At 36.3% G+C, this 26,036-nt stretch overlaps 1 protein-coding gene across 3 annotated transcripts in view; it reads right to left on the bottom strand.

The window, feature by feature from the left end:
• The window catches only part of LOC114054125 (protein FAM110B), a 192,827-nt gene that overhangs the window by 63,834 nt on the left and 102,957 nt on the right, over positions 1–26,036 (bottom strand). For all 3 annotated transcript variants that reach the window (XM_027877263.1, XM_027877264.1, XM_027877265.1), the window contains exon 2: positions 17,490–17,564. The gene's annotated coding sequence lies outside the window, so the exon portion shown is untranslated. The remainder of the gene's footprint in view (positions 1–17,489; positions 17,565–26,036) is intronic.

Here is a 26,036-nt window from a genome sequence, read left to right as displayed (position 1 = left end):
GTGGAGAGGCTCTTTAATGAATGATCTTCAACAAAGCCAGAGAAATGACTATGCTTTGTAAAAAGCAAGCACTTAAGAAATGCTTGGATGAATTGATATTTTAAAATTGAACTAGTGTCCACGTGGACAAGCTTCTTCTTATGCTAAGTGAAGGAGCTTAAACTATAATTGGAGGTGTTTGCAAAAAAAACTTTTAAGACTGAGGAGAACCTTGCATGAGCTAGGGAGCACTGCATTTGGAGCCAGAGAGCCTGGGTTTGAATCCTGTATTGCTGCCTAGTACTTCTCCCTTAGACCAGTTAGTCCATCTCCCTATCTTGGTGCCTTTGCACTGTCCCCTTTACCTGAAATGCACTCTCTTCTCACACCACCCTCCTGGAATCCCTGGATGACCTTTAAGATTAGTTTAAGTGCAACATTTTACATGAAATCTTTCTTGATCACCTGGGGCTGCTTAAAAGATACATATATATTATGTACACACACACACACACATATATAAATATATGTAAACAAATGACATATATAAATATATTATGTACAAAATGTAACACAAATCTATGTGATTGATATATATATATATATATATATATATATATATATATAATATATATATATACACATGGATGCTTATATATGTACAGGTTGTCTTCTCAGTTACAAAACAAGCTCCTTGTAGCAGGGACTGTTTTGCTTTGGTCTTTTTATTTCCAGATCTTAGCTCAATGGCTGGCATAGGTTAAGTGCTTGATAAAGGCTTATTGATTAGTTTTTGATTGATTGATTGATTGGTTGGCAAGTCACAGCCTCTCTAGGTCTCAGGTTCTTCAGCAATAAAATGGAGGGACATTAGGTGGGTTACAGATGGAAGGGATCTTAGGTCATCTAGTACAAACCCCTCCTTTGACAGATGAGGCCCAGAGAAGTTCAGTGACTTGAGGAGCCAATGAGAGTCTTTTGGGAAAATATTAAAAATACTTGAGCTAAATCTATGCTGTTATGATGGCACAAATGAAGGATGTGAATGAGTTTTCTTTAAGGATTTTAAAGGGAAAAGGCCAAGTATATATTTTCTTATTCTTTGAAGCAACAGTCATGCCCGGAGGTATGAAAATTACTTCCCTTCTATTAGAAGGTGCATTTTTTTGAAGCTTCATTAACTTTCCAACCATTAGGGGACTATTTGGTGAACTAAAAGTACAACATTCACTAAATAGTCTTAGGTAAGTACCTAAGAATGCTAAGACTCATCAGTAAAATCGACAGTTCTTGTCTGCTCACTAGCAACATTCAGACTGTGACAGATATTTCAGGAAAGCTAATTATTTCATTTTAAATTAGACTTCATACTTAATGAGTCTTGTGGGAAAACATACAAGTTAATCTTTCTCTGTGACAAAATAAGACTCTAGGATTCTCAATGGGACATTAAAAAAATGTAATGGTAACGGGTTTTATTGTTGTTATAACAGGCTAAGAGGGGGTCTGTTACTAAGAAATAAATCTAAAAACTAAAGTATATATTCTAATCAATGTGAAATCATATTTTAGATCATAATAATAATGCTGATATATAATTATAATAACATTTGTAAAGTACTTTAAGTTTTATAAAGCACTTTACAAATATTACCTCATTTGATCCTCACAACAACCCTGGGAGACAGGTGCTATTATTATCCCCATTTTACAGAGGAGTAAACTGAGGTAGTCAGGGATCAAGTGACTTGCCCTGAGTCACACAGTTAGTAAATGTATGAGGCCAAATTTGAAATTAAGTCTTCCTCACTCTATTCCCAGTGTTCTGTCTATTGTACCTCCTCTTTAACATAGCCTTTTCTCCACAACAATTTTACAAAGGGAGTAGTGCAAGTATTTTATATTATCCATTTGTCAGTTGAGGACACTGAAACTCTGAAAGGTTAAATGTCTTACCTATTTAGGATCACAAAGAGCAAGTGTAAGAGTTGAGATTTGAACCTGGGTCATGTAATTCGAATTCTAGTTAGTTCTTACCCTACCTACCAAGCTACTCAAATAAAATATAAATTTTATATGAATATCTCAATAATATAAGAAGTTCCCTAAATTAATGTCAAAATCTGAAATAACTCACAATCTAAAGAAACTCTACTATTAACACCTAATTGTACTTGCTAGAGATTGATTTTATTCAAGCAGCATCCATAATTTATAGTCATTATGGTAAAATAATTTTCTTGGAAGAAGAACTTCACCCAGTTGACTATAAGTTTCTCAGTTGTTACCATAATCTTGATCCTCTTTGGAGGACTGACCAGGTGACTAGAATCAGAAACACTTTTCTTCATTCTAATAATAATAATTATTAATAATAAAAATTTCCTACAATTCTCATAAGAATTAAAAAACATCCATGTGTGTTAACAGCTAAGCATACTCTTTTTATTAGAGTTCTAAAATTTAAAATAAGCTTCCTATAGTACATCCTCATAGGGAAGTCAAAGTTTATACCAATCAATTTTAATCTTTGTGCTAAGGAAAGTAAGGATTTTTATATCACAGGCAGTGTGGTACACTGGAAAGAACAAGAGATTTGTAGTTAGAGGACCCAGGTTTGAATCCTTGCTCTGCCACTTACTCTGAGTGACCTTGGACAAATTGCTTAAGCTCTGGAACTCAGTTACCTCATCTGTAAAATGGTCAGGGAGAGGGGATTGGTATAGATTTCCTCCAAAGTCCCTTCCAGTTCTAAACCTATTATCTTATATTGGGATTAACACAAATTACAGCAGCAGGAAAAAAAAAAATCTTAAAGCAAGATCTTGACAGGAGTGAAATGAGGAAAACAGGCAGTTAGCATAACACAAATGAATAGTTTTCGATTCCAAGACTGTTTGTTTCCTTTCGAACAGAAAAATAATAGTTATTAAACTATGGGATTATAAAAGGGAAATGATTTCCCGACTAAATAATGGCCACTTAATACAACGTTTTAAATATTCAAACTGTAGAATGTAACTCATTTCAAGGAACAATATTCTAAAAATAGATCTATCGTTTAAATCACAACATCTGGATAACAGGAGTTTGTGATATGACTTTTCTCAGAATGGAAGGACTCCAGTTCAAAGGTAGCAGGTTTGCCAAAAGAAGACATTATCTACAAATCCTAATCTTTTCAAAATCTTTGATTCACTGGTATACTGCATATAGGAGTACCAGATGTTCTCTTGTTAGGAATGAATACTCTTTTTTTTTTTTAATTAAAGGAAAATCCATCAGTTGCAATACATAAGTAATTTTAATCTCTATCTGCCCCTTGATCATAGTAAGCTCATCTGATTGCCATCTTTAAAACTTGAGAATTTTACTGCAGACTTTTCACCAGTTACTGAAAGATTATTCAAGACCTGCTTTCTTGTCTTGTCAAAGGCAATATTTATGTACATGAGAATTTAAAACTCCCCTAACAAGGTAAAATGTCACAAATTTATAAGGGATAAGACTTATAAGGGAACAAAGTTGATGCATACTGGCATCACCTTGTAAGCCATCTGATTAAAAAAAAAGGTAGTTCTAAAGAAGGAAAAAAAGATCTTGATGGCTTTTGGAAAAAATATTATTTCACCTTGCTATAGCACTCATAATTCCTTCACCCTTCTTTCCCACTCCAAGGACATCACTGCATCAAGGATGAAGGCATAATTTTGAATTGTTGTTCAGTTTTCTAGTAACCTCCATAAAAAATTCTAGTGCACTCAATCAATGCTGTGCCATAAACCTCTCTGAAGTTTAGAAAGTGAGAAAATATAATTTGGTTTGTTAAAAAATATTCGTATTCATAGCATCCCATAAAAAGTAACTACCCACATATACAAATCATTTCATTTTGACAAGCTACTGGAGTCTGACAAAAAGAAAGTGAAAATAAAACAGAAATCTTGTTGCAGTAAAGGGGAATGAACTCCGCACTCAATGGAAAGTTAAGTTAGAAGGGTAGATGGTTCTATGTGGAAATGCCCTTTTATGTACTTAGTTCTTAATATGCCTTACGGATTACTGGGTAAAGGATCTGTCTTAGTCTTGATGGCACTGCTGTTGATCAATTATCAAGTCAGTCAATTAGCTGATAGCTGGATGAGTAGCTAACAGATAGGATGGCCGTGTACCTATGGCAGTGGCATATGTCAAAAAACACCTAAAATAACTTCTGATAATGAACCCAAAATGCTATATTATCATTCCTTCAAAATTAGTTATAATATTTATAATCCTGACAAATTAAAAGGTATCTGAATTGGATGTCTTGCTTTTTTTTTCCTGGAGAGCTCACTACCATTGACAAAAATATCATATAATTTATATATACAATGCCTTTGATTTCATTAGCATAGGGAACTCAAGATAAAGAAACTAACTCGACCAGTACAGATATGCAACTACTCTAAAACTAACCGATCAATAATTTATTAAGCACCTACAATACGCAAGGCATTGTGCTAAGGGCAGAGGAAAGAAAGACAAAAATGAAAAAGACCCAGCCCTTCAGGTGCTTATCTTTTATTGCGGCAAATATACATAGTGTGTATACATACATACATACGCACATACTACATACATACATGTACATATCTACATTTAGCTATAAAATAAAAGTATATTCAACATATGAGGTAATTTAGACAGTACAAGGAGTTGAGAAAGGTGGTGCTTAAACAGTTTGGAAGGAAATGATGTTCTCACAGATAAAGATGACTTATAGTCCTCCAGTTTCCTTGACTCACTGAGAGGTTGGATGACTTGCTTGGGTCACATAGGCAGTAGAGGCTAGTGGGAGAACTTGAACTCGGATCTTCTTACCTCCCTCTCTATCCATGCTATTTATCACTCTGCCTCTCATTTATACACAATAAATATAATCACGAAAATATACAAATTCAACTTTTAAATACAAACCATATTTTTTCATTAATATCTCCAATATACTCATCTTAATTTCTAACTTGGTTTCTGTAGGGAGTGGTCCCAAGGGCATTATGTTTGAAAACCCACCTCAAACTGTATATCGGAATTCATAGGGTCACAAACTTCGAGCTCGATGGCACCATAGGGGTCACTGAATCCAACTCCCTATCTTTACAGGTGAGGAACCTGAAGCATATAAAAGTAAAGTACCTCACACCTGGCTAATAAGCATCTGGGGCAGGATTTGAGCTCAGGTCTCCTCAATTCTAAGTCCACCAACTCTACCCACTATGCCATCTCATGCTTTCGTTTTTTATTATGATCAGGGCCTGTGATTTCATCCTAGTAGGGAGCTCTTGGTGGACAAAGTCCCTTTAGTACCCACTTCAAAATCTTTGTTACTTTGTTACTAGAAGGGCTATGGTGGCACCAGCTTGAACTGGAGAGCTGACTTTTAAATTTTCAGCATGAGTAGGTAAGCACCTTGGAAATGCTAAAAATCAGGGCTAGATTTGTTGTTCTGCTGATTGTCTAGAAGGACTCAAGAAAGTGATGTAGAAAATGTTAATACAGATTAAAAGTGTGCCCTGCATTTTTCCCCCCTGGCGAGCCCACCACCATAAACAAACAATTATACTCACAAAACTAGAGTTGAAAAGAATCTTACTTAGGTACATTTGGTCCAAACTCTTCAATTTACAAATGAAGAAATTGACACCTACCACCACTAAATGACTTGTCAAAGGTTATAAAGCGAGTTAATAGCAAGTAGAGCCTTGTTTGAAATCCAGCTATCTTGACTCCCAGACCTGTGTACCTTCTACTGCTATAGGTCTTCTTAAATATAATTTAAGTGGTCCGTCTTAAAGAAATCCCAGAGCATATACTTTTGTGAAGAAAAATGAATTTGTAAAGCAAATGATCAAATTTCTCAGTTTTGTGAGCATATGCCTTAATAACTGGATCTTTATTATTGGAGACAGAACTTTTGCTATCTCTGTGAAGGGAGGGACAGGCTTTGGTGTCTCCTCCAATATCCAACACAATCCACTGCACTTATCTGGTTCCTAATAAATGGTTACTGAGTCTCAGAAACTCCCAAAGAATCGGGTAGTCTACCAAATGGTATCTTTAATGACTTTATTATTACTTAAAAAAAAATAAAACAAAAATACATTTTTGATGGGACTTGCAAAAATAAAGACAAATACAGTTTGGAAATGCATCATCTATTATCAAAAACAAAGCATGGGAGCTCCTTCAAACAATATAATAATATTATACCACCATTTAAGACAGGAAAATATCTCCTCTGCAGAACATCACAAGACTCTTACAGTTTTCCTACTTATCTATTAGGATAATTGCTATTAAAGTGGGAACTTATTAGTTTAAGAAGTACAAGAGTCCTTGTCAGAACTTCAAAACTAAGATTCAATAGCCTTAAAAACAAATCTATCAACAGGAGACATCATATCTCATTTTCATAATAATACTATGATAAACATCAGTTTTTTCTCCAGAGCTCTCAAAATACTTTGCAACATGTTTTTATTTTTACAGGTCAATTATTTCTATTTAGAAATAAGCCACTGTGAGTCTTCTTGGTCTTTAGGAAATGGAAAACTCTTTCAGGCCTGAGAACATTTGTTTGTAGTGAATACATATAGAACTGCCTTCTCCCTTTGTATAATTCTTGGTGATAATTCTTCCTAAAAGGATTGAACCTGCAAGTTATACTTTCTCCTTACATCTCACAGAATTTAGATTTTTCACTCAACCTACACATTCGAAAACATTGTCCTTGTATCTAAGGATATGCGCATATCAAGGCAAAGGGATCTTTGGTTGGTTTCACGCACAGGCAGTCAAAATTCTGTATTAGCAAGTTACTTGGCTCTCCAGGTTCAGGAACCTGTATCTCTACACAGGGAAACAAAAAGGGGAAGAAGGAAAAAGAAGATTGTCCCAACCACCTTTACGCAGGAATTGCTTATCTCTGGATCTGCTGCTCAATGGGAATAGGGCTTAGCTCACATAGCTCCAAAAGGAACACAAAAGAAACAGTTAAGGTGTACCTACAATGCATCTGGTCAAAAAATCACCAGCTCCCCAGGAGGGGCCATTACTTGAAGGAAATATTGAATTTTTCTTAAAAAAAAAAAGGTGTATGGGATGTTAAGCTACAAGTAAATCTAAGGAAGTAATAAAGAGAATGAAGTAAGGGGTGTTTTCTTGATACTTAATGCTGATGTGTTATATTAAAAGAATACCTCTCATGGAGTTAAGCACAGTGAGTTGATGGGAAAGCCGGGATAATGACTCAATTTCCAATTCTGTTTTAATAGGGACACTCTGTGAGCCTCAGTAATGATGCTGACACTTTTTATAGCAGTAGTGTGGTATAGACAACTCTTGGAAAATTTATGTGTATGTCCTACTGCAAGAAATAGGGGCCTGACTACCCCTGACTGAATAAAAACTAGATTACTCAGAAATTGAATGCCATTTTAAATTACCTCAGCAGTGGCTCAGGAATTCTCTAGTGGGCCTTGACTGCTGCTCCTTGAAAAGATTCACATTAATAAGAGAACACAAAAGCTCTGATAATTTAGCCTAATTGGAGGGTAAGGTGGGGTTTATAGGGGAAAAATGGGAATGCCAGGAAAAGAGACAAAGGGGAAAAGTCAATCTGACAGGGAAAATTGTAATTAAAAAAAAAACTATCCATAAGCATATTAGTAACAGAATGGGGAAAGCTTGATGTCTTTAGATATTCTTTTAAGTGCTTAATTAACAATGACAATTCATTATAGCATAAAGTGGTGTTTGAAAAGTGTCTGTTGACCTTCACTCTGAGCAAATATTTCCATTGTTAATGCATTAGTAAGGCTATCTGACTCATTATCTACCCACCACCCCCAGCTCCTTGTAACATCACACATCCATATACATACAAAGGACACACTTTTGACTTTATGGCCAAATAAATAACCACAAATTATGAATTAGTATAATCTGAATTAACGAAGTTTCACTGTACTGAAATCCGAAATTTTGCCTGTGGAGATGTTCTCGTGTAATGACTGCAAGAACACCATACAAAACAGGGCACAAAATTAGGTTGTTCTAAAAACTGAATATAAAGAGAAATTTTGCAGAAATAACTCCTAGATAAGGGGGCAGCCAGGTGGTACAGTGGATAGAGTACTGGGTTTGGAATCAGGAAGACTCATGAGTTCAAATCCTTCTTCAGATACTTACTAGCTGTGGGAGCTTGGTCAAGTCACTTAACTCTGCTTCAGTTCCTCATCTATAAAATGAGCTGGAGATGAAAATGACAAACCACTCTAGTATCTTTTCCAAGAAAACCCCAAATGGGGTCATGAAGAGTCAGACTCGACTGAAAGGACTCAACAACAACAAAAAAGTAGAGATGACCTGACATCAAGAAGAGTGTCTTAGGGAAACTCACACAACTTCTAAGTTAAAGCATTTAAAAAAAAAAGTCAAATTCATTTATTTGGGTTACCTCTGTGCTTTGAGATGATTGGGAGGAAGTAGATACAACTGAAGATGAAATTTGAAAAGCATTTTTTTTCACTCAAAAAGGGTATTTCAAGATATAAACAAACACTATTAGGATTGGCCTCTGCCACTGACTGACCTGCATATTTGGCTTATTAGTTGAAGCAAACAGAAATTTGGATCAACTTTCAATCTGGAGAGGGCACTGTTTCCATTCCAAAGTTTCACACTCTAATTACTTTATGTGATAAATATGCATGCTAAAAAAGGGCATTTCAATTTCACTGGACAAACATTTATATTATTTTGAGCAACAGATGTGTACCTGAAAAACTGTACAAAAACTGTTTTTTTTTTTTGAAAGGAGGAAATCTTTTCTTAGTTTAAAAAGGTAGCATAGAATATTTAGAATAGAAGAATAACTTGGTGAAATAAAGAATCCTTTCATAATGGAATTATTTTTTAAATTCATATTTGGTGAATAAAAGGGCTTTATCAGATTGAGATACAATTCCCTAAATATATTAAGCTGCACCATATTTTTACAGTTACCTTTAGAAAAAAACAATTTGTCATGTTTTCACATAACACAAAAGATCTAACCCAATTTTCCTTCATTTATGTCTGCTCATCCTTCTTTTATGACTATTTTTGCTCTCTTAATTCTGTATGACCTTTCCTACTTCTCACTGAAACAATCATACTAGCTCTCAACACCAGTGTCACTGACTTCCAAATCTAAAGAGGCTTCTACCTCCTAACTCCATATTTCCCCTATGTGTGGTGGTGGTATTAATTGAAAGCCTGAGTAACCATTTGCACCTTCCTTACTGCACACTCATAAACGCAGTCCTTTGGTTTACAGCCATAGTTGTTGCTTACTGGGATTAATAAAACAGGACATGAGCTTCTTGAGAATAGAGACAATTTCATTTTTGCTTTTGCATCTTGACCACTTAGCACAGTGCCTTGTGCATATGGAGTAGGTTTTCAGGACATGCTTGTTAAGTGTTGAGTGACTAACTTCCTTCCTTTCCCTCAAGGCCTATGCTCATTCATCTACCTAATATTTTCCCTCAAAGATGCCATTCATCTCTTGGTGCAGCAGAAATGGTTTTATTTGGTACATTCCTGCTCCCCAGAGGTCCAAACCTAGGCTGCCTGGCATCTTGCCCAACTTCCTTGCATTCATACTATATCAGATCACTATATGCTAGCTATTTAGGTAACTAGCTTTTTGTCTATACTTCATTCCTCTTGGGGGACCTGTATTACAGTAAGTATAACCTCTTGGTCAGTGAATTTACCAACCTAGTTGGTGCCTCTAGCGCCTTAATGATGCATTTTGATAAGACGTTAGAGTTGTTTTATTAAGAATGCTTGCAGGGATTGGGGGTTATGCTTCTGAAACTGCTTTAAACAAGACATAAGTGAATACGATGTTTATGGTGGATCTAAGTATCATAAGTCATGTCAAAGTCTGGTCACTACAGTCTTGGTTTCAGCCTAAAGCTTAATGTCCCATTGCCAGCATATTCAGTCTTCATGCTGAATTTCTTGATTTGGTTTTCCACTTGTCTATCCACATGTCATTGTGCTAAGGTGCCAGTATTAACAATAGCTTTCAATTCTACATTATCAACTAAAATTTGACTGTATGGTTGGTTACCCTGGTTGGTACAATAATTTCACTTATTTCCAGGGAAAGTATGCTCAGTCCATAGAACTGCGTTGACACTAACTATATCATGATTGGGATCATTCATTTTAATGTTTCCCAGGACAGTATATTCTCTTACAGAACATGTCAGGATTTAGAGATTTCTGGATTACTTAATGATACAATTCTTCAATTTTTCCTAGTAAGCATTTGCTAAAAGTCTGAGTATCTCATAGTTCTATAAATAAAGAGGAAATGAAAAAGAAGACCACAGAGTCTTTGCCCTAAAAGGTACTAGCACAATCCATTTGGGGAGGCAAAGTATACTGCCATTTACAAAAAAATAGGAAAGAGCTACAATAATAAGAGTTAGCATTTCTATGGTGCTTTAAGGTTTATGAAGTGCTTTACAAATATTTTCTCATTTGATCTTCATGTCAACCCTAAGAGATAAGTGCTGCTATTATTATCCTCATTTTACAGATGAGGAAACTGAGGCAGACAGAGGTTCAGTTACTTGTCCATGGTCACACAGCTAACTGAGCCACCGAGTTAGTTACTTGAAGGTATAGTGACACACAAGATAAAGGGAATTATCAGAAAGCAGGGCTGTTTTTTTTTTTTTTTTTTGAGCAGTGGAGTTTTAAACTTAGTCTTAAAGGAAGTAATGAACATTGGCAGAGCTTTACAGAAAAGAACAACATAAGGAAGGTCCTCAGGTGGGAATGAGTAATATGCATGCAGAGGATAGTAAGGATGGTGGGAAAAGGAAAATGCCATTAGTAGCTGAATAATGATGACTCATAAGACAATCAGTACGTAGGAGCCAGGTAATTGAGGACCTGCTTGGCTTTTTAGATTGAATTTTATATAAAAATCATTTTTGCAATAGACTAGAGAACTAGCCTGAGAACTAGATGAACTGAAGGCTAGAAAACCACTTTAAGCTACTGAGTTAAGCCAGGGAATGAATGATATAAATAGTGATTGTGGAAATGGAAAGGAAATGTGAAATCTGAGAGACAATGCAGAGGAGGAACATGCATGACTAAGAAATTGACTAGGGATTAGGGACAAAAGAGTAAGGAAGGAATGAGGACAAAGAAAGAGTAAAAGATAACTGATATTTAGAGATGAGAAAGTCAGAAAGACATTGTCATTGACACTGAGGGAGAGAGTTGAGAAATCATACCTATGGATGAGGAGGGGTCAGGCTAAGTTAAGTTGTCAAGCTGTCTTAAGGACATTTTGGAGACATGGGATTCAAAGAAGGCAGCAAACGCAGAACAGCAGAGATTCAGAAGTTATCTATGCACAAGTAGTAGCCAGGAGTTTAAAAGTAGATAAGCTTTCATTGAGAGGGAGTGAGGAGGGAAGATGCTCAAGGCTCCTTAATCTCATGAATTTTCTGAAGGATCAGAAATGGTCTAGCAAGAGTTCAGGTTTCACAGTGCATCCTTGAGAACAGTCACATAAAAATAGAACAGAATAACAGCAAATATTTCCCAGAATTCTTTCCCACTCTATTGGTAAGTATTAGATTGAAGAGTCTACTATCATGGATTATCATTAGCACCAATCTAAATTTACCCAGGTATTCAAATCTGCATGATAACAGCTTGAACCTAGACTTGGTAACAGGGTCGTACACTGTAGATTGATTAATACAATTTAAAAGACTTAAATCTCCTTTATCACCTTTGGATCTATACTTCCATCTCTTGGCTTCTGCTTTCCTCACTTTCTGCTCATCTAATTACTCTCCTTGGTTATTTAACTACCTCTTCTGACTTGTCTCCTTGGAAGACTTAATTGAAGTGTATCATAGCTCCCATCTGCGGGGCCTGATATCTCACCAAGCTACTAATCTCCCCTTACAACCCACATGTTCCAAATTGCTGGAATGTCACCTTTCCCACTCACTGCTTCTTTTCTTTCACTACCCACTTTCCATTCCATTTCTGCCCCTATCACTTATATGAAATTATTTAGAAGATTGAAATAACTAAAATGAGTTTAAAAAATTTTATAGATTTCAATTGTGTTATTTCTTCCCTTTGCCTCCCCTGTTACCATAGATAATAGAAATATCTTTTTGAGGATATTCAAAACAAATACTTTAAACATGCTAAATAACATTGGTCAATTTAGCATTTATAAAATAGTTTATAAATGTAAATACATTATACAAATATAAATATACAAGTCATACTTATGTAAAATATAAAATTTAAAACACCAGTGGCTCTTTTAACTAAAGAGAATAAGGCCCTTAAAATTCTTGTTCCCCAACTCCAAACCTGCCCTACCAGAATTTTCTTCTTTTTCTCTAAAAACAAACATAGAGAAATGCCTGGCTCAGCAGGAACCTCTCATTAGCATGGCCAACTTCCCTGTCTTGCAGGGAACTCCCCTAGTCAGAGCCAACTGTAAGCATTGTGGGGGAGCCTGTACCTGACTGCACTCCCCTGCCAAACAGCTGATTAGGGAAGAAACAAAGTCCCAGCTGCTTAGCAGAGAGAGGTAGATGAGCCAGAGACAAGTTACTTAGGGCACAGACTGCCTTTGGCAGCCATTAAGAGATGTGGAGAGAAGGAAGGCGCAGCTTCAAGCACAAGTAAGATATAGAAGAAAAAAAAAAGTATCCTAGGGAAACCACAGTGTATTTTTGGCCAGGACCATTTAAACACACAGAAAATCTACAAATGTTGTTCTTTCCTGGAAGTTTCCTAGGGAACCAGCTCATACTACGTAAAAGATTAAATTTGTCCCTGAGTTTCTCAAAAGAAAAATACTGTATCAATTAAGAGTTTGACTCAGATTGCAAAGAAACAAAATGTTTAAAGAAAACCTTTAAATTACTGACTGAATGAAGAATATACAAAGAAGTATGCATGTATCAATAATCTCTTTAAAAGATGACCTATCAATGCATGTACCAGGAAAGGTGGGCATCTTTTACAGGTGGGTACAAAATCAACACAATTTTATTAAAGATGTTATTTTGTTTTTCAGATTCTTCATTTTTCAGATTCTTCAAGTTAGTTTTCACTCAGAAATGGGCCCCTCCTCCATGCTTCTAAACATGAGAAACATATTAGGTATAGTTCTTTTTTTCCCCTCTAGACTTATGATTTCACTGGTGAAGGTAATTTTGAATGAAAGGAATCTCTCTACCAATGGAGATAGGACCTTTTCTGCAACTGCCTCAGAGAGTTGCTTAGGGCAATTAGATATTAGGTACTTACATAGATAGGGTCACATAGCCAGCAAGATCCCCCTTGAAGAGTATAGGAAATTTGAATTTAATATACCTTAACAGTAACATTCAATCAATGAAGGACCTGTTATTTAGTCAGCCTGGAGAACTTCCTCCCCCAAAGCAGATCTCAACTCACCTATGACTTAGTAGATATGTCCCACCTCAGGAGTTGCCCAGTTAATAAGTAAATATAAGTGTGAGAGACAAGAGGCAGTTAGGTGGTGTAGTGGATAGAGTGCTGGGCCTGAAGTCAGGAAGACTCATCTTCCTGAGTTTAAATCTGGCCTCAGATACTAGCTGTGTGAGCCTGGACAAGTCACTTGACCTTGTTTGCTTCAGTTTCCTCATCTGTAAAAGGAGCTGGAGAAGGAAATGAGAAACTACTCTAGTATCTTTGCCAAGAAAACCCCAAATGGGGTCATGAGGAGTCAGACATGATTGAAACAACTCAACAACACAAAAGACAAGATTTGAACTTGGGTCTTTTTGGCTCCAGGCCCTAGTGTTCAATCCATTAAGTTGCCTGCAGTATAATAGAAATAATACTAATAATACATAACACTCACACAGCTACGTGTGACAGCTGTATGCATGCACATACATATATGTGCATGTATATATGTAAATGTATGTATATACTCTTATTGGACTCTATTCTCAGCACTATCAGAAAGTAATTTAGACACCTATGGAAGCAACCTAGCTGTAATACACTAAGTGGTATGTATACTAACAGCCTTAAAGGAGTTAATACATCTTCCTAAATGCCTAATTGACTAAGAAAGGATAATAGCAGCAGCGGGAGAAAGAAAGCTCATGAATTCTCATAGTATCCTTTTGAGATTACTTACTCACATTTTTATTTCCATTTTATATATGGGGGCAATAATGTGGGCAAGTTACCCAAGGAGTTTTCCAATCACTTGATATTTGTGCTACAAATAGAGACAGGATTCAAGTTTCTAGATTCGCCGTGTAATACCTTATTTTGCTAAAATTATTTCTACTCTTGTCCCTCTCAGGAATATACAAAAAATATACACTGTTACAAATGCTTAGGTCTTTTCAAAAGCATTCTATACCAGGAAAAACAGTACTCATATCCAACATCAAGCATAAACGGGGTGGGGGACAATAAGGACAGGACCCAATTAATAATGTGCTAAAGAAGTACATTCAAATCTTTATTTTTTAATCATTGACTGTGTGTAGAACATTGTGTTATGTAGGCAAGGCGCAAATCCTTGCTATCAGACCTATCAACCGGAAAGATAAAAAATATTTAAGTTATATTACTCTATCCACAGAGATCTATCAAATAATTTATTGTTATAGTTAATAAGGAAGGAGTGTGGTTCAATGCAAAGAATACTAACTCTAGAATTAGAGGTCAAATTGTGTCTCTGATGTTTACTTTTTGTGTCACCTTGAGCAGGTGACTTCACTTCCCTGGGCCTCAGTTTCCTCCTTTGTAAAAATGAGGGGGTTGGATTAGATGCCACTAAGGTCAAGTCAAATCAACAAGAATATATTAAGCACATACTATGTGCCAGGTACTGTGCTAAGTGCTGGGGATACAAAGAAATGCAAATATGATCCCTCCTTTTTTGGAGCTACTAAATCTTCAAACTGTCCTAAGACTTTTAGAACAATGGGCAGACAATGTGCAAATAACTATAAAATATATACAGGATAAACTGTAGATAATCAACAGAGAGGAAAGCATTACATTAAGAGGGGATTGGGAAAGGCTTCCTGTAGAAAGGATTTTAACTGAGACAAAAAGGAAAATTAGATTTGAAGGAACTCAATAAAACTAGGAGATAAAGAGGAGGAAGAGAATTCCAAGCATGAGGGACAGCCACTAAAAAAATGCAGAGTCAGGAGTCAGTCTCTTTTAGCTCAAAATCTATGATCCTCTAATCCTGGGATTTATATAGCACTTTAAAGTTTGCAAGGCTCTTTAAATATATTATTTCATCTGATCATCATAACGACCTTGTGGGGTACTATGGGTAGCATTCTCCTCCTTTTACAAATAAGATAGCACTCAGAGTGAAGTGGTTTGCCCACAGTCAAACATGGGGAAAATGCTTGAGGCAGGTGGTTTTATGAATGTGACATAAATATCAGCTGATTTTCTAATCTAGTGCTTAAATGAGACATCATGTCCATGAATATTTACTTTCTTTCATGTTATACTGTTTTCATTTGCAGTTAGCAAATTCTGGGAAGTCTTTTTTTTAATTAAATTTTATTTTTTCCATTCAACAAAAGTCAATTTTTTTCTCCCTCTATTTCTTCATTATTGTGGGGGTGGGAAGGGAGAAAAGAGAGGACCCTTGTAACAAATCTGTATAGTCAAGCAAAACAAATGGCTACACTGACTATGTCCAGAAAATGTCTCCTTCTGCATTGATAATCTATCATCTCTTTGTCAGGAGTGGCATAGCATGCCTCATCATTGAGCCTTGGGAATCAGTGTTGGTCACTGCACTAATCAGAGTTCTCAAGTCTTTCAAAGTTGCTTCCTTTTACAGTGTTGCTGTCGTTGCATAAATTGTTTTCTTGTTCTACTCACTTCTCTCTGCATCAGTTCATGAGTCCTGTGAAATTGCTCTTAGTCTGCCTACACTCAATGCAGCCCAGGCCAGCCAATGATGAGTGAGGAATTCCAATTAGCCTCATTGTATGAGGAGACTTTCTCCATTTGCTCCTTTAGTAAATTTTTGTTAGTTTTTCTTGTTTCTTACATGTTGGCTAAGGTTAGTCAGTCAATAGTCAGTCAATAACCATTTATTATGCTCCTACCATATGCTGGGCACTATGCTAAACTGTAGATTGTAAAATCAGTAAGCCGGGGAAGCCATCTTTCTGACAACAATATAATGCAAATGATACTTGCATTATAGAAATAATAATATAATAATATAATGCAAACAATATAATACAAAGTAATAACATTAAATATGACATGGTATGAAAGTATGCTACAGCAAGACTCATCAAATTTTGAGAAAGGCTGCCAATCAAATTAGAATATTCTGCAGACAGCTGATAAGCAGCTGGGGACAAGGGGGAGAAATGATTGGGTCTAAGCAGTGCACTTATTAATTTATTTTTTTCATCCACTCCACGAAAACTACCAACACCACCACCCAAAATCTTTGGGTTCAATGAGAGTGAATTAAAATGCCCACAAACGGGGAGAGCTGAGTTGTAGAAACCTCAGACCTATGGCCTGTGGGTAACCACGCCTGATCAGTTTCCTTAGCCCAGATGCAAGCAGGATTCAGTAGTCATCAACTGTGGAATGACAACAAAATTTTCCCATGCTTTAGGTCAGAATGTGATAGAGCTACATGAAGGTAATGTAGAATGGAAAAAAATCCACACCTAGTGCAAGTCAGACTCATCCCTTATTGTTGCCCCCCCCAACTCCGTACCACCCCCACCTTCCCACACACTCTGGGCATCCCTGGGGTTGAGCTACTGTTCAAGGGTTTCATCTCACCTGGAATGCTTTCCTCTCTCCTCTCAGCCTATCTGAATCCCTTAAGACCTTGTTTGAGTATCACTTCTTTTGTGAAGCCTTCCCTGACAACTCCAGCTCATAATGTCTCCCTCCTCACAACTCCTACTACACTATTTACATGGCACAGCTTCACACAGCATAATATACCATATTGTTCCATAATCATAAATTTTGTCTCTCCAATAAGCTTATAACTGGTTGAAGAAAGCATGAGGCTTTGTGTGTATGTATATTTATAATATATACAAAAAATAAGTGGCAGTACTTTACTATTTTATACATTTTAAGAAAAGGATTATCCTTAAACACTGAGGTTTAGTAACTTAACAATTGTAAAAATCCAGAAAGAGATCCTAGAAACCTACATGCCAATATGATGAACATTACTAGTGATAACCAGATCAATTAAGGGAGGTCATGGATACATTGCCTAAATATTAAAGGGTAACAGGTATAATTTAGTCTTCTTGTTTTTATGTATTAATGATGCCAATATTTTTGTTTAAAAAAGAAAGAAAACGCCAAGACAAATATACAACATGAATAATGGTATTTACCTGCAATGAAGAAGTGAATGGTAACCAAATGTGATGTAAATTCTTCTCTTTGAAATATGAGCTTGAGTGCTATATCTGAAACAAAGAAACAAAAAAGATTGTTATCACTTTTGGTTTAATAAAGTGTGTATATATTTGGCAAAATATTCAAAAATTTGTCAGAACTTTGGAGGAAGTTAATTTTGCAGGCTATCAAATAAGCAAAAATAATGGTTTTCTTCTTTATCATTTAACTTTCTACTCAGACTCCTCAGCAGCCAAAATGTGTTTTTCCTGTCATTTTTACCAGTTGGCCCTAACTCTGTCTTTTGGAGTCAAGCAAGTCTAATTCCTCTTCCATAACAGAATCATTGATGAAAAACTGCACAGGGGAAGTAGTACAAAGATGATTAAAGAAATAAACAGAAAAATAGGCTGGGTGGTCATGCAGCAAAACCAAAGGATAATAAATGAGTAGCCCATTCATTCCCCTGTGAGGAGATCTAGAAGGAAACAGCAAATCCAGTGCTCTGTGAAATAAGAGATAAGAAGGCCTGGATGGAACAATCAATACTATTGGTATACAATAGTTCTCCCTCACAAAGATGAGCTCACAGGTCCATTAAAAAACAAAACAAAACAGAGAATTTGAAGACTACCATGTTCCCTATAAGTTTTCTCAAGGCTAAACATAGCCAGTTCCTTTAACCAATCCACACATGGTATGGTCTAAAATTTATCCTGGTTACCCTCCTCCAGATTAATTCTAACTCATCATTAGAATTGGACATGATACTCCACTGGTGGGCTAACCAATGCGAGAGGACTTTCACTCCCTTCATTGTGCTCATTATGCTTTCGTTGACAGAGTCATAATCTCTTCACTTTTATCCTGGTATCCCTAAGCAGTTGGCACAGTACCTTGAGCTAGTAGACCCTTAATGAAATTCTTGTTGAATTTAATGGGAAAAGTCAATGTGAAATGCCTGGCATTTGAGACCTATCATAACCTGGTAGAAACGGCCTCACATACTACTAGGCTTATACTCCTCCGATATATCTATCATAAGATATGGTGATATTTTCATTTTTTAAAATTGAATTTGGCTATTTGTGTATAAGCCACAGTTCTTCATTAGATTATAAACTCCTTGAGGGAGAGGACATATTATCTAAACTTTATCTCTTTAATATCCACTCTACATGTGAAGGATAGAGGTGTTTGGGGGACATTGAGGGAGGAAAAAAGAAATAATCAGAAGTGGTTGCTAGGTGACAAGAGGTAGAGTTCATCAATGGCAAGTGTAATGGTACAAGGTCATCCCAAGACTTTTCTGCTCAGGCCAGAGAAAGGAACAAATGATAAGAGAATATACTGATACCAAGATTAGCATAGAGGTCAGCATTAATTCAGGCCTATTTCTTAAACTCTATCCTCATGTACCTCTCTGTTCCAATCTGACCTACTAGCAGTTCCCTACACATGACACTTCACTTCCTGAGATTTTGCAAAGGATATCCCCCCCATCCTCAGAATATATTCTCTGCTCACTTGTCTCTTAGAATCCCCGGTTTCCTTCAAAAGGGATAACACAGGTGGTATAATGGATAAAGTGCTGGACCTGTAGTGATGAAACCCTGAGTTCAAATCTAGCCTCAGACACTTACTAGCCATGTAATCTTGGACCAGTAACTTACCTCTGTCTGCCTTAGTTTCCTCATGTGTAAAATGGGAATAATAATACTACCTACCTCCTGGGATTGTAAAGAAGATAACATGAGATAATATTTGTAAAGTACTTTTCAAATCTCAAAGTGCTTTATGATTGCTAGCTATTATTACTAATATTCACGGCTTAATGACTTTCTATATGAAACCCTTCACAATCCCACCAGCTGCTAGTTCACTGATTCTCAAAATTATCTTCTATTCATCAGGTACATTTTAAGTATACATTTCTACATATACATGTTGTCTCTCCCATTACAATGTAAGCTTTTTGAGGGTAGGGGCTATTCAACTTTGTCTTTGTATCCACAGAGTCTGGCACATAGTAGATGCCTAATAAATGCCTGTTAAATCAATTATTGATTGAATATATAAAACCAAGAACCAGTAAGCAAAAACTGGCCAAAAGATCAGCAAACAATTCTCAAGACAACTGCAAACAATAAACAGCCATATGGAAGTTTGCTATCAATCACTCATAAGTGAAATTCAAATAAACACAAATCTAAAGTTTCATCTCATGCTCAGAAAATTGGCAAAGATTACAAATGATGAGACTAGTCAATAATGGAGGAATGATAAAAAAACAAAACAAAACAAACAACAACAAAAAATCCCAAACCAAAACAAAACCTTGGGCATACTTTGTCCACTGCTGAAGCTGTGAATTAGTCTAACCATTCTGAAAATCAATTTGGAATCATGCTAAGAAAGTGGCTAAAATGTCCACATCACTGACTCAGAGGTTCTACTGCTAGGAATATACGTCAGGGAGATCCATGAGCCTCCACATACACTATTATATTTATAGTAGCCCTGTTTGTATTAGCAGAGAATTGCAAACAAAGTAGATGCCCATTGACTAGAGAATAACTAAATAAACTGTAGTACTTAGTAATTTGGTAATATGTGAGGCCAAATATGAAGAATTCAGGGAATGAATGAAAAATCAGTTAAGTGTTTACCATGTACCAAACACTGTGTGCTAAGCATGAAGGACCCAAAGAGAAAGGAACAAAAAATTGACAAAAAAACCCAAACAAGCCGGGCAGTCCCTTCTCTCAAGGAGCTCCCACTCTCTAACTGGGGGAGACAATACATAAAAGAAAATTCAGCAGTAGGGCTTGGAAATCTGAATGATTGCTTAGCAATGGGGCAGCAATGGAGCAAGACTGTGGCACCTTCACGATTTACGGATTTACATTATATCCTAGCGGCAAAAGGGAGTCACTACTTTTTTTAGCAGGTAATTATGAGCTGATTACTTTATTCTTATTTGGGGGGCGGGAAAGTGGAGGGGGGGGGTCTAAAGGGCAGAGAGGCAGGGCAGATGGTAAACCTGAAGAGGAAGTGGTAGGAAAGATGGGTAGGGCCTAGTGGTCATCTGATTCATGAGCAGGAATAGAGCTGGTGAATCCAATCTCATTGAAGCCATGTGAGCATTTAAGCAAGCCTATCTGTATGTTTTGGGTGGCGGGGATAGGGCGAGGTAAGAAGGCATGGGAAGCATAAGATTTTTAAGAATTAGGGCATGAAATATACAGAACAGGGAGAGAAAAGATAATGTCTGCAACAATGTAAATGGAAAAAACAAACAAAACCAGAAATATCCCAAAACTGAATGTTGTATAAGTATATTGACCAAGATAGACCCAGGAGAAGACATGAGAAAATGCACCTGACCTTTCTCTCCTTAAATGGGAGAAGTATGAGTGCGAAATATTACATGTATAGTCAAACTCGGTCATTTACTCTTGATCTTTTTTTTTTTTAACATTTTTTTATTTAAAGTTTTGAGTTCCAAATTTTTTTGGGGGGGGGGGGCTACGCAATGGGGTTAAGTGACTTGCCCAGGGTCACACAGCTAGTGTCAAGTGTTTGGTCTGAGGCCGGATTTGAACTCAGGTCCTCCTGCCTTCAGAGCCGGTGCTCCATCCACTGGGCCACCTAGCTGCCCCTACTCTTGATCTTGTTAAATGGAATTCAACAACCTGTTCAGATTTTAAAAGGGGGTAGGAGTGGAGCAGGAAGCCAAGTGTGAGATTATGTACTGGAAGAATGAAAAAAAAAAAAAGATTTGGTTTTCACATATTAACAATGGTGCTGAAGGTGGCCACTGGTTTAGAGTAATGTTTTTCCCCCAAACAAAGATTAAAACTAAACAGAAGTGACAAACAACACAAATAATACTTTTTCCACTTTATCAGCAGCTGGTTTCAACTCACGCAGCTAGAATAGACAAGCACCTATATGTATCCTACCCTAATGCAGAGAAATAGAGTCTGGTAGTTTTCAAATTAGATATAACACTTCTACATTACAATTCAAAACTACCAGTTCAGGTGCCCATCTTTGTAACTGACCCACAATTAACAGATAAGTCAGGGTTTGTTACTCTGGCTTCCCATCCATGTGACAGCACAATGCTCACTTAATGAGAGCAACAACAGACAGTAATGGCTCATTACGGAGCTATTGTAGCATTCACTAGACATATAACTCTCTTAATGACTAGGACACCCTTGGCTACTTTAAAAAAGAAAATAAAAAAAAAACTCTGGGATTTTCTAATAATTATTACCATCCTTTATGATTTTGTGAAAAACATTTCAGAGCAACTAAGTAATTAAATCACAGCAGCTCAATGTGGGGGGGGGGACAGGAATGTAACAAAATTTGCATCTCTGTATAAGGCAGCTAGGTGGCACATTAGAAGATAGAATCTGGAATCAGGGTGACCTGAGTTCAAATCCCGCTTAGCACACTAAATGATATAACCCCTGGATGCCTCAGTTCCTCATCTGTAAAACGGGGATAATAATAGCAACTACCTCCCAGGATTGTTGTAAGTAAAAACTGAGATATCTGTAAAGCATTTTGCAATCCTTAAAGCAATATATAAATACTAGGTATTACTAGGTATATTATAATTATTATCACTAACCTATAATAATATATTATTATTGTTATTATCACTAACCTCAGATACAATATATGGTGCAAAATACAGTACGTATATAAAGATTTCTTCCTGTTGCAAAGTCAAACAATCTCTTCAGAGCTTTCTCATCAGATAAAAAAATTGGGGGGAGTGGCAGGGGGTCTATCTACCTGACAGTTATAAAATTCTCTGATGATATAATTATGGTCAGCAGGAAAGTAAGATTCAAAATTTCACCTTTTATACAACAATAACTCACATTTCTATTTAATATATACAAATTATTTTGATTCAATTGGATAAATTTTTACTATGTGCCTAATACGTGCAAAGCACTAACCATGCTAGGTCCTGTATAGGACATAAATGACATAAGACATAAATGAAACAATGCCTGCCCTCAAGGGAAGACGTAAGATGTACACAAATAAACACAAGGAATTTGATAGGCTGAGTACTGACAATGAATAAGGGATCAGCCTTATAATCAGGAGGACTGGGGTTCACAACCAGCCTTCACATATTCTAGCTGTGTGACTTTGGGCAAGTCATTAAACTCTCAGTAATCCAAGAGCATAATGCCCTAAACCCCAGAGGAAGAGATGTAATGTCAAGTATAGTAAGAGTTTGTGGAATAGTTTGGATGGAATGTAGTGTTTGAAGAGGAGTGGTATAAAGTAACAGCTAGAAAGGTTCAATGGAGCAAGACTGTGGCATCCTCATGACTTACATTATACCTAGTGGCAAAAGGGAGTCACTATAGTCTTGTTTTGTTTTGTTTTTTAGCAAATAATGACAAGCTCAGATCCTTGCTTTAGAAATAATATTTTGTTGCATTTGTATGAGAGATTGATAGGAATATAATGGAAACAGCACTAGATTTGACTTTAAGAAGCTGGGTTCAAATGCTAGCTCTGCTGTTTGCTAAAACTACAAGGTCTTGGGCAACTAATATAACCATTTTGAGCCTCAGTTTGCTTAATAGTAAAACAAGGTTATCTGCTTCAGGGATTCTTAATTTGGGGTCTGAGAACTTTTAGAAAATATTTTTACAACTGTATTTCAATACTGATTTCCTATGTAATCCTATATATTTTATTTTATTTATTTTGCTTTTAATTTATGGAATAAAACAAGTATTTCCACAACATAGTATAATAATAAAAAAGATGATTGCACATGAAATTGCGAATCTATTATATACACCTTGCTATTCCTTCTAAATATAGAATAAAATTATCATGTAAATTTCTTCTTTTTCCTTTTTTCTTCCCCCCATAACTTCCATTAGACACAAATATGTATATACATATAAAATGGTTTTACATAAATGTATGTTTATAATTACATATATGTATATAAACTCATTTTATATGTAATTTGTTTTATGAATTTTAAAACATTCTGAGAAGTTATCTGTGGACTTCACTGGAATGCCCAAAAGGGTTCATGGTACAAAAAAGGTTAAGAATCCCTGGGTTAGATAATCTCTTGGGTACCAGCCTGATCTAACCATCTTTGATGCTGTGGACAATAAAGTGCTGAATTAGGGTGCTGGTCATAGGAAAAGGAGACAAATGTGAATGTTTGGGAAGTTAAATTCATGAAGTTAGCAACTGACAGGATTGGAAGGTGGGAGGAAGGGGAATGCAAGGAAAAATGAAAAGTAAAACATTATTTGAAATTACAAACTTGGGTAACAAGGAAGACCTTAACAGAAATAAGTAAGTTTGGAAGGAGGCAGGGCAGAGTGGAATATGATAAACTCTATAATAGACATGTTGAATCTGAAGTAGCAGAAGGACATCTAGGTAGTAACCAGCAAGTTGCTGGTCTGATTTCCTCACAACACCACTGTGGGCACAAGAATTATGCTCATTTTACTTCCTGAGGAAACTAAGGTCCAGAAAAATTGAACTGGACACTGCCAATCAGGACATGAGTTTTGGATATGAGATTAATCAAGGTCCCCTGAATCCAAGTACAGTGTCTTTTTGCCTACACAGTTACCTTTCTAACTTTTTATGATCATCAAGTCTGTATCATGTCAGAAGTCTGGAATTATACTAATTTCTTTGCATTATTTGACTATAACATATCACAGACACTCATAGTGCATATCCCACAATAAAATACTGTACAATTCTCTATTTTTTAATATGAGATCTTTCAGTGTTTGAATATGCCAGACCAAACTGATGTATTAGTTCTAAAATTAACTGCTACTTTAAATCTGGTAGTTTTAAGTACATCTAAATTCATTTAATAGCTAACAAAACAGAACATTTTAATCAAAGTTTTATCGTACTGTTACAATCTTGCTACTGATTTCCCAAGTCTTATTGGACTTTTAATGAAAAGCCATAAAACAGTACATTAAAAAAATCAAATATAGAAACAAAATTTAAACGTTAATTCCAGGAAACTTCAGTAGTTTCAAAAGGATTAACTATACAAGGAAACATCTTTGATGTAATAAATATTTCAAAAAATGTTTTGTGTTCCCTTTGCCAGAGATACATCTCAGCTGATAGATAACAAAATATCTCCAATTTATATGTACCACCTTCTTTTTAATTTGACTCTATCAGTACTGAAATTATCCTTATTCATTGTGTTATGGGAAGAATTTGCACAAGTAAATTTGCTTTAAATACAGAACTAGCAGGAAATCATGGATAAGACACTGCACACTGGAGTCAAGAGATACCAGGGCTCACATCCCACCTGGAACAAGTTTAACTCTCACAGCTTCCATTTCTTCATCTGTAAAATGGAGATAATAGCTGGAGCATTTAACTCATGAGGTGGTTTTGAGGAAATATATGTAAAGTGCTTTGTAAACCTAAAAGTGCTACATAAAAATCAGATATTATTATGTGTAAGAAAACATATAATTTTCAAGGTTTTGTCAGACCAAAATCAATACAGCAAGAATACAAATCAATTGAAAAACATTTATTAAGCACCTACTACAGACAACATGTAAGCATTAGGGATAGAGGCATATACCAAAGTGAGACTGTCTCTTCCTTACTTCCTTCAAGAAGCTTATATTCTCCTGGAAAGATACAACATATCTGCAAATATAAATACATTATACATACATACATATATATTTGAAGAGAGAGAAAGAGACACAGACAGACAGACAGTCAGACACGGACAGACAGAGATAGACAGACAGACAGACAATTATGGGGAAGGGGAGGCACTGAGGATTCCTGAAGGGTCTCTTAAAGGGGGTGGCACTTGAACTTTGAAAGTTACTCTGAATGAAACAAGGACCTAAGAGGCGGTGGAGAGTAGGGAGAGCATTCCAGGTATGAGGGTCAGCCTATGCAAAAGGCCAAAGAGAGACAGCACATGAAATGTTGTTTACAGGGAAAAAGCAAGCAGACCAGTCTTGCTGGAGTTATAGCATACATAAAGGGGAGGGATGAGTAATCAGAATGAAAGAATAAAGCCAGTTTGAGAAAGCCTTTAGGTACTAAATGGGGAATTCCAAAGTTTGTCCATTAAAGGCAGTGGGGAACCAATGAAGCTTCTTGAACAGAAGATCACTTGGAATTTTAGGATTTGAAATTTGGAAGCAATGTAGAGGAAGATGTATTTGAGAGGGGAGAGACCGATCTGGGAAGACCAATTATAAGGTTATTATAGCTGGCCAATTGAAAGGTGATGAAGACCTAATTTAGGGTGATGGTTGTAGGAGCAGAATAAAAGGGATATCGGGGTGGAGAACTTGTGGCCTCAAGGCCACATGTGGCCTTCTAGGTCCTCATATGCGGCTTTTGACTGTGTTCACGTTTTATAGGAGAAATCCTTTTATTAAGGCTATTTGTTCTGTGAAGTTTTGATTCACTTAAAGGGCCGCACGTGAGAACCTACAGGGCCA

The sequence above is a fragment of the Vombatus ursinus genome, unplaced genomic scaffold (genome assembly GCF_900497805.2).
Source record: "Vombatus ursinus unplaced genomic scaffold, bare-nosed wombat genome assembly UNPS02014812.1, whole genome shotgun sequence".
Taxonomy (NCBI): Eukaryota; Metazoa; Chordata; class Mammalia; order Diprotodontia; family Vombatidae; genus Vombatus; species Vombatus ursinus.
This window is presented reverse-complemented; position numbering and strand designations above follow the sequence as displayed.